Below are 12,576 nucleotides of genomic sequence, written 5' to 3' on the forward strand. Positions count from 1 at the left end.
AGTGTGTTTGACGTGATTTATACAAGCAATTTACGCATCAGTAATATGTTAATGGTTTTTAGCTGGAGGAAGTCCTGTGGGATTTGTTTTGCTTATTAAGAGATTGTAATTTAAGCCGAAACCATTCAAAGGCATCTCTTAAACTTTCTTTTTTCTTTTTTTGTGTGAACTTTGATGTAAACTGTTTTAGCATTTATCCTCTCTGTGTTATATTGTAACCAATGTGTGCACACGGACATCAATAAACGAGATGTTTAGTAGTGGTTCATTCACAGTTCAGTTATCAATTCACGAGTTTATTACGAGCCAACAAAAGAACCAGCTTCTAGTTGGCTTGCTAGTTCAGTTGGTAGAGCACTGCACCGATGTCTCAAAAGTCGTGGGTTGAAATCCTGTGCAGGTCTAAATTTCTAAATGGTGATTGAGAACGATTGAGATATACCCATGCCTCGAAGCAAAGGATGAAGACAAAATCAAATAAGTCAAGGCCCAATTGGTTGAGATTGGGCGAAATCAGAAACGAGGTTTTAATCATTGTTGTGAAAAACATGGAAATGATATTTCTAAAACATAAAGTAATGGACTTTGCAATTCATTTCGTTGTGTCGCGTCGAAACGATATCTGGAGAGCACAGGTTCAAACCTAGTCGAAGTTACAATTGTTTTTTGTTTTTTTTCGTTTTCCATGCATTTGCCTCAATTTGACAGTTTTCACTTTGTGAAATTTGTTCTTTGAGCAAATACTTCGTCACGGAATTAAAAAGTGGCACCTTTATTTGAAAGGAATCAATTTGAGCCTTAAGAGTGACTTGCATCTAATTTCTCCTTTCATTATCACCCCTGAATCACACATTAAGGTCACGAAAATAACGGAAATGGTCGCCAACCACAGAAGCTCTTGATTGGTAAACAAATTCTCCATGTCAGTACCTCAGGAAGTGTACAAATAACAGAATGGAGAAAAGGCAAACTGGTGTTATGGTGCAAATGGGTGCCGATAAAACGCTCGTGCCCGATAGATTTCTCCCTCTGGGCTGTTGTCCACATCTTTAAAGAGATGATGTTATACTAAGCTATGCAAGTTTACCTTGGATGGAGACCGTTCAGTTTTTCCGAGAAATAAATGACCTAATTTCGATAATTACCGCGGAACTTGCTCCGCGAACAACAGAATTGCAAATGAGATATTAATGTTGCTAAGTATGTGCTACACAAGCCGAATAACTAGTGGACCAAAATTTTGCTTTATTGTCGTCAAATACCACGGGAAAATTCAAATCTCGTGCACCACGTAATGCATATTGGCATTCAGTATGAAGAAAGTTCCGTTACGTTTTCTTGGGAAATAACAACTACAGAAAACAAGGTCATTTTTGCAAGAGTATGACTTGAAATGGCTCGGCAACTTGTCAGCGAAAAACATGATGCTAGTTAGCCTGTGCTCTGGCTCTTAGTGCTTGAAGAGAAGCTATGCGGATGTAGGATATATTTTGCTTATACAGAAAGGATGAAGAACGCAATTAAACTTTTTAGGGCTTGCCTCTAACAGTCCGATTCCATGAAGTGGTTAATTGGACTGCGACCTATGTAGCTTACGTAGTCAATGTTTTTATGTGCGCTTGGAGAGGCAAAGAAATTTGTATCTAGCGGGTGAGCCACGGTCAACAGGAGGGAGGAAAAAGTAGGGAGGCCTTTCCCCACCCCTCTTCCATCGTCCACTAGTCAACCATGAAAGAAAATTCCTTCCGAAAATATATTATGTGAAAATTGATGTTGTAGAAAATAAACCCGAAACCATGAAACGAGCAAATGAGTCATGGAAAACAACGTTCAAAGAGTCAAGATGTTATCATTTCCTATCAATGACTTATCTTTCACAACACGGCACGATTACAATGGCGTAGCTAGGGATGGGTTCCCGTGGTGCCCTTGTCAGTTGGAATGAAAATTCTACTTTGATGGCTTTATTTGTTTGCTACCTTTATATGATATGATAAATGCATATAATTATATGCATTTATCGATGGCCATGTTTTATTCGCCCGCTAAGAGAATTTAGGAAAAAATTTCCTTGCCCATGGGAAGAAAAAGTCAAAACTGTTTTTCATATACTGAGTCACTGAGTCACTTAAAAACAAAGAATAAACTTGATAGGTCACTCTTAGGGTGAACCATCACGGAATCGTCCGCCAACTGAATTAAAAAATGGTATCAGTGCTTCTCTCTATTCAAACTTTTAAACACAGCTGCCGAAAGAAGGCGGCTAAATGAACCTTCCACATAAAAAAAAACCTCCCTTCCGGAACACCACTACCAACAATTAAAAAACATCTAGTCAACCATGGAAGTAACTGAATTCCTCCCGGCAAAGGATGATTTACAATTTATGTCAGAGTTCGTTTGGGATAGAAGTTAAAACTGAAACCAAGAAATGAACGAAGTTAGTCAGGGAAAAAAACATTCCAAGAGCCAAGATTTTATCATTTTTATCAACGATTATCTATTAAAACACAGCACAACTGATTGATTAAGTTCTTCCTAACTGCGATTAAGACAACAATAAAACAACTATCCATCTAACCATGACCAAGACTTCCACTTTAAAATGAGGGAATTTTTAGTCGCTTGGAAAAGCTTATCCTTTGAATTTATCGAATTTTCTAAAATAAGGACTTTTATCATCAAAGTGTTAAAAGACAAAATTGGCATCTAGCAAGAATTTTCATTATAGGTGATTTTTTACTTATTTGAACGTGAAAATAAATGGAAAAAAATAAATTAGCACAAGCCACTCAGTAAAAATTATAATGAGCCTCTTGATCATTTCGTTTTGGCGGTCTTATGTTACAGTTAGGTATAATTTAGCACGCTCGACACCTCTTTTACTTAGAGGTGACTTTAGGTGTAGACATGTAGCACTTTTCATCTTCCGCGCTGAATTTGTCATCAAATAACTTATACGGCTAGCACGTAGCTGTTTCAGGGGCGGTACCTTGGGTACGCCCTTTTTCTTCGAATTTTGTGTTTATTCTGCTGTTATGCAACAGCCTTCAAGGACTATTTTCTATTAAGATATCTTTTAAAGTATGACTTTAATTCTGTTAGTAAGTTTATTATAATTCTTATATTGTCAATCTTGGTTTTGTTTTGCCCGAACTTGACCGTAAGACCAAGAAATTTAAGTCAGAAAGACATTTCGTAAAGCGTAAACATCGCGAAGGTATCCACTTAGTATGCGAACTCCGCTCTACGTAGCTTTGCGTGATTCGCTAGTTGAGTGTAAAAGTATGACGAAGGTTAGAAATTGACAGCTCCGTAAGGTGTCACCTTTATAAGCAGTGACCCACACTTTCCCAGAGAGATCAGAGCTGGTCCCCGTTGTAATAACTTGCGTAATAAAAGAGAGAATAAAAGAAATAGTCAATTGAACGACGAGTGTTAGGAAATTAGTTCTAACAAAAGCGTATTTCTCGCATGAAGTTCATCAGTTGAAATACTGAAGAGCCTCCTGTCTTCAGTTTTGAAATGCATAATTATATGCATTCGTCACACGGAATGTGGGATCCGAAACGCTAGGTAAAGTGAAGAATGAATTTGCTTAGTTTTGGAAATCACTAAGTCAAATTTGAGAAGTCACTTTTAAGGTGAGCGCAGTTGCACTGTAAATCGACAGATGGTACCAGCGCCTTTTTTTTTTAAAACTTGAAGCCCTGAAGCTACAGGGCTCAATGATGGTAGTAGATCTCCATATTTAAATCTTTAAATACAGCCGCTCTCTCCTTTTTTTTTTTTGTCCATTTATTAAAAACAAGTTAGGTCGCTTAGGATCCTCTAGCAAACTAGAATTAGGAAATGGAAATATTCAATCTCTGGGAAAATGTCAATCAAATATTTCATCAGCCATGTATTGTTTAAGAACTTCTAATGACAAGGCATTTCTCATGGAGGTTTCGTTTATTGGAAAAAAAAAGCCGTTACGTTCTATCTTTTTTTTTAATTGTTGTTTACCTTCGGTATGATATGAATTTGTCGGTGGCATGTTGGATTCGTCCGCTATGTAAATTCAGGAATGAATTTGTTTAGTTTTTGAATCACAAAGTCGATATTGTTTTAGCCTGCTTTGTCTAGTGATCGGCTTAACGAACAAGTCGAGAGGTCACGTACTAGCAATTAAGGTGGGCACCGTTGCATTGTAAATTAACGGGTGGTGCCAGAGCTTCTCGATCTCTCGAAGAACCTGAAGACCCGAAGCTACAGTGCTCAGTGGTGGAAGTGGATCTCCATCACGATTTAAACCTTTAAATAAAGCTGCTCTTGTTGGAATGTTTAATGCACCACTCAGATAAACACGTTTCAATCTCCTCTGCGGATCAGCAATAAGTATGTCCTCTAAAAAATTATTAATCAAAGTGAGGTTTGTATCAAGAAAAACGTTCCATGCACATTAGTGCCAGGATGGACTCAGAGAGTAATGAAAACCAAATCCAAATAAATGAACGCGATAAATCAAGAAAAGACTAGCTAAAATACCAGAGCACGAGTGACTGACACAGTTCTTTTTTTAATTTAAATTTCACTAAGTTATTCGCAATCTGTTTTCTAGAACACCAACACCCGCATTAACCGATTGAAAACTAATTAATCGTGGATGAGAATAATCCCTCCCGGCAAAACGGTGATTCCAAGACATGAGTGCATGACCGATATTTTGTGTCCTCCTTGTTCGTTGAATGAGACAAAAACGCCCATTTTTTTGTCATGCAATGTATGATATTGGTTATTGTATGCATTTTTGGGTGGCATGTTAGATCCTACCTACTTTAAAGGAATTTGATATCTCTTTTCGGCCTGATTCTCCTTCTGCACGAAACCAGTCCAAATTTTCTTGCCCGATGTTTTGAAAAGTGTAGAGTATTACCATTTTTTCCCCATGATGTGGAGCGTATGTGCATAACTTTGAAAAAGTGTTCTTGGGTCACAGAGAATTGCGGATTTTATGATATGCTGCACTTTGAATGTTAGGACAACAGCTCAGACTAGAAAAAGAAAGATTTCCAATCCATAAGCTAAATCTCTCTAAAGTTTGCCTCACTTCCAATGTGTGGTTTCGTAGCTCGGCTGCTAACTGCGTCCAACTAGTACCTGGGAGGCACAGGTTTGAATCCCTTCGAAACCTGAACTCTTTCAAGTTTCTTTGAAGCAAAAATCGCACCTCACCTGCGAAAATCAGATGATCGCTTTATTTGATTTAAATTGTGTTTGTATATCCAGTTTAGTCAATTCAATTATCCTCTGCCAATCGGTATCTGACAGGATTTCCTGGCGGTAACCATATTCCTGAACTTTTCTCAATCTCCGCTATGACTTCGAAAAATCAAGGACAAACTTCAGCAATTTTGTCATTTTTTTAAGTATCAGACCTAAAAGTGGAAATGAAATTCAGCTAAGAGAGCCTTTTACGTTCCTATTGAACAACATGCTCTGTAAAATTAAAGTTGCTGACTCCGTAGGAATGGATTGTGAACTGGGGTGCTGAGACTGCCGATGACCACTGAACTAAGTTTGTTTTAATCGATCAGGTGATATGTTAGATCTTATTCAGCTTTATGACATACCAGAGCACGAATAACTGACGCAGTTCTTTTTTTTTATCATAAGTTTCATCATCTAAGTTATTCGCAATCTCTTCTATAGAACAACAAAACACCCGCACTCACCGACTGAAAACTAATTAATAGCGGATGAGAAAGATCCCTCCCGGAAAAACGTTGATACCAAGGCATGAGTGCATGACCGATATTTCGTGTCCTTCTCGTTCGTTGAATGAGACAAAAACGCCCATTTTTTGTCATGCAATGTATGATATTGGTTATTGTATGCATTTGTGGATGGCATGTTAGATCCTACCGCGTACTAAATTTAGAAACTAATTTAATTGGCTTTGGAAACCACAAAGTCCTCATGCTTGTGGACTGCTCAACCATTGATTGGCTAAAAAGCTTGGTTGTTCACTATAAAGGTGAGCGCGCGCGCTTGAATAGGGCTGTGTTCGAGTAACTTTGCCACGTGCACACCCAACTTATCTGCTAAAAGAGGAAAGAAGAAAGTTACAGAAGAAAAGTCTATATTTTGAGTCTTCGGTGAGTACTTTTTAGGAATTAGATATCTCTTTTTCGGCCTGATTCTCCTTCTGCACGAAACCAGTCCAAATTTTCTTGCCCGATGTTTTGAAAAGTGTAGAGTACTACCATTTTTTCCCTGTGATGTGGGGCGTATGTGCGTAACTTGGAAAAAGTATACTTGGGTCACAGAGAATTGTGCATTTTATGATATGATGCACTTTGAATGTTAGGACGACAATTCAGACTTAAAAAAAGAAAGATTTCCAATCCATAAGCTAAATCTCTCTAAAGTTTGCCTCACTGCCAATGTGTGGTTTCGTAGCTCAGTTGCTAACTGCGTCCAACTATTATCTGGGAGGCACGGGTTTGAATTCCGTCGAAGCCTGAACTCTTTCAGGTTCCTTTGCAGCAAAAATTACTCGTCACCTGCGAAAATCAGATGATGGCTTTTTTTTTAAATTTAAATTGTGTATATTTAATTTAGCCCGTTCAATTATCCTCTGCCAATCGGCAATCATACTCCCGATCTCTTCTAAATCTCCTTGAGAGGAGTGTCGAAACGTTGGGTCTATGAATTGTAACTTCTTCGGTTACATTAATTAAATATGCAAACCAGAGCAGCATCAAACTATGTCTGCTCTATGTCTTCGCAAAATCAAGGACAAAGGAAATCCAGATAGGAGAACCTTTTACGGCCTTATTGAACAAGATGCTTGATAAAATCAATGTTGCTAACTCCGTATGAGTGAGTTGTGAACTTGGGTGCTGAGCTAATGATGACCACCGAACTTTGACACTGAAGTTTGTTTTTATCGATCTGCACTGGGTTAGATTTTGTTCATCTTTATGACATAACATCACTGCCGGACGGAATATAAAATCAGGAGTACAGTTTGCGAGTAAATCGTGTCACGTTACCCCCCAGTGCAAGCAAGTTGAGTTTTAAAAGTTAAAAAGATGCAAATTGCTTTTGCGAAACACCCAGTAATTGTGGCGAAGCACGCAATTCTCTCCAAGTAAGGGAAAAGACGAATAAATTACACGCTGGTAATCATCTGTGAAAACTTACCGATCCGTAATGACACGGGCATGTACTAAAACAGAAGATACAAGGTGGACGATAGACGGAAGACGATAGACGATCGACTCGGATGGTAGACGATGGTTGTGTGACGGAACATGATTACGAAATTCAAAGTTATCACACAATCGCGTGAATGTCATATATTTTTCTTTTTCAATATATTAACACGGTTTAAGAAATAAGAGGAAACCAAAATATTTGAAAATATACTTATTTGTAATGTTTAAATGTATTTTCGTGACACGAGGAGGTCACGTCGTCACCGCAGGGGGAAAATAGTCGATTTCGCAAAATAGAAACTTTTGCTTCACCACTACTTTGCGAAATGACCAAAAATCCTTCTTCCTAATCGACGATTACTCCAAAATCCTTGTGAAAGTTGTATTTACTTTAATAGAAAATACATCTGCATTATTCCTCTAATTTCATGATATCATACCTAGTTTCAATTTCGTTACGTTTCGTTTCACAAAATAGTACTAGCCCAGGCCCAGCCCAACTCCTGCCAGGCGTTGAGTGCAAGATGGACGATTTCCTCCGCAGTTCCATCTATGTAAACAAAAACAGAGATGAGGATCCTTTAATATTTTCACTTTCCCGCGATCGTTGACAAATTTTTGTCTTCCTTCTTGTCCATGTCAGAAGTAGTTTAAGCAAGTTTTTGTAAATAAGGTGGCCCAATGTAGCGTCAGTGTTGGCCCTTCTTCTTTCGCTCTGGCAAAGGGCTAACGCTCGAAACGCCGGTTTTGAAACTTTTCACGTTGGCTAATTTACATTACAAACTCAGCTGATAAAACCAAATTATCGAATTTAATTTTGTTTTTCGTGTATGTCATCTTTATTGCTTGTAAACCACTTTGTTCATGATTTGATATAAGTTGACCTTATTCATCCTTAAGTGCATTTTTAATCTTTAATTTTTCCAAATTTTAAGTTACAAGTATAACATTCATAGTAAAACTTACTTTAAAACTCCTGCAGAACTAGTGATGGCCAGTCAAACCGTTATGTGGATCATCATCTTCGCCGTGTGTGGAGTGACCCCAGTCATTTTGGCTCAGGATGCCTTCTATTGCCACAATCTGCAATACGCTGGCCCGATAAAAGAAGTAATAGAGATGAGACCAACCAAACTGGCAGAGAAGACATCCGATGCAGCTAAGATAAGCATTGGTTTTGCAAAGACCATGACCTCAAATGCCATAGGAGAAATCCCAGTAGTAGGGTCCATCCTGAGTACGCTTTTTGATGAGTTAGCGGACGTATATGGACCTGGGGGAGACCTTGATCCAGAGGACGTTTACAATAGCTTGAAGGTCGAAATAGATCAGCTCAAAGAGTACATGGACCAGGAAATTTCAGAAGCGAAATTAGACTACATCAAGAAAATATTTGGAACAAGTAATGGAGGCATTCTCAGCTATTCGATGCACTGCCAGAAAACGTACAAGAATGATGCAGAGGACATGGCGCCTTGTTTGGAGAACTTGCACAGTATGCTGACCACACAGTACCACTTCTTCTTGCCGTCAGACAGCGAAGTCAGTTCCTAAGAGTTTTCATTGCCATTGTTTCGCATGTATGGACAACTGTTTGTGGACACACTTCTGGAACAGATCGGGGCAGCAAGGGCGAGAGGCAAGGAGAGTCAAGCGGCAGCATTTGGAGACACCTTAATCAACAAAGTGGAAGCATTTAAGAAGCATTACCTAGAATCTGTAATAAAAATCGCTCGTCTTCATTATGAGCCGCACGTCATGCCAGAGAATAATGGAGACTGTGCTCCAATTCCCGACCGGGGTGTAGATATGTGTGTCTGTTCGATAGCCATTGGACCCAACAAATTCGATGAAGCAGAGATCAAAAAGAAGGGTGAAAGTATCAAGAACTTCTGCTTTGGAGTTTACTATAACAGGAACAGCAACGCATGCTCGCTGGCTAAGAGAGATTACATGAAAAAAACGCCGGAGAACGTCTGACTGCCATTAAATCCTACTGGAACAAACAAGTGGGAGAAACGGTGAAGAACTGGGTGAAGACAGCCAATGAACTGAAATCACTGAAGGAAAATATGAAGAGGTACTAATACGTATAATATTATGAACAATACTACTACTACCACTATCACCACTACCACGACTTCTACTACTTAGTACTACTATTACTACAACTACTACTACTACTACTACTATTAGTACTATGACTACTACTACTATTAGAACTATGACTACTACTACTACTACTACTACTATTACGACTACTACTACTATTACTACTACTACTACTATTACTACTTCTACTACTATTACTACTACTACTACTACTACTACTACTACTACTACTACTACTACTACTGCTACTATTAGTACTATGACTACTACTACTACTACTACTATAACTAGTACTATTACTACTACTACTATTACTATTACTACTACTTCTACTATTACTACTATTACTATTACAACTACTACTACTATTACTACTACTACTACTATTACTACTACTACTATTACTAGTACTATTACTAGTACTATTACTAGTACTACTACTACTATTACTACTACTACTACTGTTACTACTACTACTACTACTACTATTACTACTACTACTACTACTATTATTATTATTACTACTATTACTACTAATATTACTGTTACTATTACTACTACTATTACTACTATTACTACTACTATTACTACTATTACTATTACTACTACTACTACTACTATTATTATTATTACTACTATTACTACTAATATTACTGTTACTATTACTACTACTATTACTACTATTACTACTACTATTACTACTACTACTACTACTCCTACTACTACTACTATTACTATTACTACTATTACTACTACTACTACTATTACTACTACTACTACTACTACTACTACTACTACTATTACTACTACTACTACTACTATTACTACTAGTACTACTACCATTTAATCATAACCATTACAATTTCCACAAATGCGATTGGTGCAGTAGCTGCTTTATTTTTCACAAATCATTCTGTAGAGTTATAATCTGACAGTGTAATCGGACAGTTGGCTGTAATCGGACACCTGTAATCGGACAGTTGAAGAAGCCAATCATATTTAGTCCTTTCAGTCAGATCCACCAATCACAGAATTGATCACAATGACAACCACTTATCCTAAAAAAGTTGTGAAATTTCCAAAGTTGAGGAATTTTTTACTTAGACATTGTCTCTACTGCACATATTTGTCCTAAATGTATTTGCTGTTTTTGGAAATCGTAACAGTTATGATTAACTGGTAAAAGGACTTTGTGTCGTCCAATTCTGTCTGTAATCATACTCGCGGTCATCCGATTTTGTTAATCACTCGTATGATTACAGACCGAATTGGACTCCACTCGGTCATATTACCATTATCTACTATTGCCACTACTACTACTATTATTATTACTACTACTACTACTTCTATTAATACTAAGATAAAATTCTCTTTTTTATATTTTAGGTCCCTGTCCTTTCGAGAAAGAATCCAGTTTGATCAGGAAGTTGCAGCTTACCATGCCAAAAGTAATCATGGGATATACTAATGGGCAACACAGAACGACAGCCGGCCAATGACTGTTTTCGAAAGTGTGCGTTTCTTTTATTGGATTTATTAAGACGATAATTTTTTTCAACAGCTGGTTCGTTTGCTATCACTAGAGTTACAACCGTGGGTAATTTAGAATTTAGGGACGCTAAGAGTAACTTTTTTTTGTTTGTGTGTTTACATATAATCCAGGCTCATTAGAGCTTACCTCGTTTGAAAAGTTTGTGCAGCTTTTTTTATGTTTAAGGAAGAGTTGATGAATAAATTGGTGGGTTATCTTGAACAAATAATGTTTGAAAAAAAAAAAAAAAAACGTACTGACGAAAGGTGTGTATGGGTTACTGAGTCGTTACTGCTGAGCAAACTCAAAAAGTCCATCAAGAAAAAAAAAACAGGTCAGATCATAATATTATTTAGACTCATCAAAGGTGTGAAAAACGAAGATGTTCCTAGAGCTTCCAGGACTTTATTCCTCAATGAGATCGAGAGGTAAAACTTTATCGGGAAGTATTTAGACTCCTTTCCAAACAACAGAAGAAGCGAAAGATACATGTCCGAAGAGTGAGGTTCTGATCTGAGAAGTTACGTGATCGATTACGTGATCCAATAAAAGATAGGTACAAATTGCGTGCAAAATCCTTTTCTTGACCAAAGTTTAAAGGGGTTTAGGCAAGTAACCCTGAAGGAAATTTGACAAAATAAAAGAAACTGCTAACTTTCCTAAGTTCGGCACGTAAAAATCAGTTTGGAAAGGAAATTAGTTTTGAAAGGCATCGTTTCCTGTGTGAATAAGAGAAAACGTTGGAAAACAATGTGTCGCGTATATTGTAGTTTTCGTATGCGGTTCGGGTGTATTGGACCGTGATGATGGATGAAAACGCATGAATGCGGAATGCTTGTGGCAATGACGGACAGTTTTGAGAACACAGTATTTAAGTCCTGACTTCACTTCTCTAGAGTTTTCGTTTTGATTAGGGACGCTACCAGGAGAATTGATGGTACCTTCTCAACACCGCTGAAGTTCGTGATCTTTTAGCTCGATGTTACAGCTTCCATTCCTAAAGATCCATACAAAAAAATTATTTATGACTCTTCTCTTCACTTCAGGAACTGTTTACATATGGAGCGGGAGACATGGCTAGAGTTTTCTTCTGTTGTTTTCGAATGTGCAGCACTCTTTCGCAGACAGTGTTGCAAGAAAACTTTGCAAACAATCAGAGAATAAATTTTACAACACGATGGAAATCTTTAGCTTGTCTCTGAAAGCGGTATTTTTTCTGTTGTTTCTTATAATTTATTTAGAGATTAGTCCCAATTCCCAATATCCTACTGGGTATATATTTTATAGAGGCATTCGCTGTAAATCAAACCTCTAACTTCAACCCGACCAGAAAACTGGGAGCGAATTTGAATAGTCTTTTCATTGACCCTCGTTTTTCATTTTCTTGATCTTCGCTTTGAGCAAGAAGGATATGACGAACGCAATCTAAAGAAAAAAAAAATAAGCCGCGTGAAGAAACAAACAAAAACAGCGAAAGGTCTCTGAGCAGGGCTTAAAACTGGCTACCATGTTAATTATACTTGCACTGATCAGCGTAAATGTGAATGAGATGTAAAACAGAAACGAAGGTGATTTGGGCAACACTAACTGAATAAATTCATGCTGCGTTCCGGTGACAAAGTTTCTATGGCTGAAATGGAATTTGTTTGGATTTTGTTAAAATTTAACGTGACAGTTGATTCGTTTTATTACCAGTTGTCACCAGCCGCTTCGAAGCCGCTGCTTAAT

At 37.6% G+C, this 12,576-nt stretch overlaps 1 pseudogene; it reads left to right on the forward strand.

Annotated features, from left to right (window-relative positions):
• Positions 1 to 8,195: 8,195 nt before the first annotated feature.
• On the forward strand, positions 8,196 to 10,785 carry LOC131778335 (uncharacterized; annotated as a pseudogene).
• The last annotated feature ends 1,791 nt before the right edge of the window (positions 10,786 to 12,576 follow it).

The sequence above is a fragment of the Pocillopora verrucosa genome, chromosome 14 (genome assembly GCF_036669915.1).
Source record: "Pocillopora verrucosa isolate sample1 chromosome 14, ASM3666991v2, whole genome shotgun sequence".
Lineage (NCBI taxonomy): Eukaryota > Metazoa > Cnidaria > Anthozoa > Scleractinia > Pocilloporidae > Pocillopora > Pocillopora verrucosa.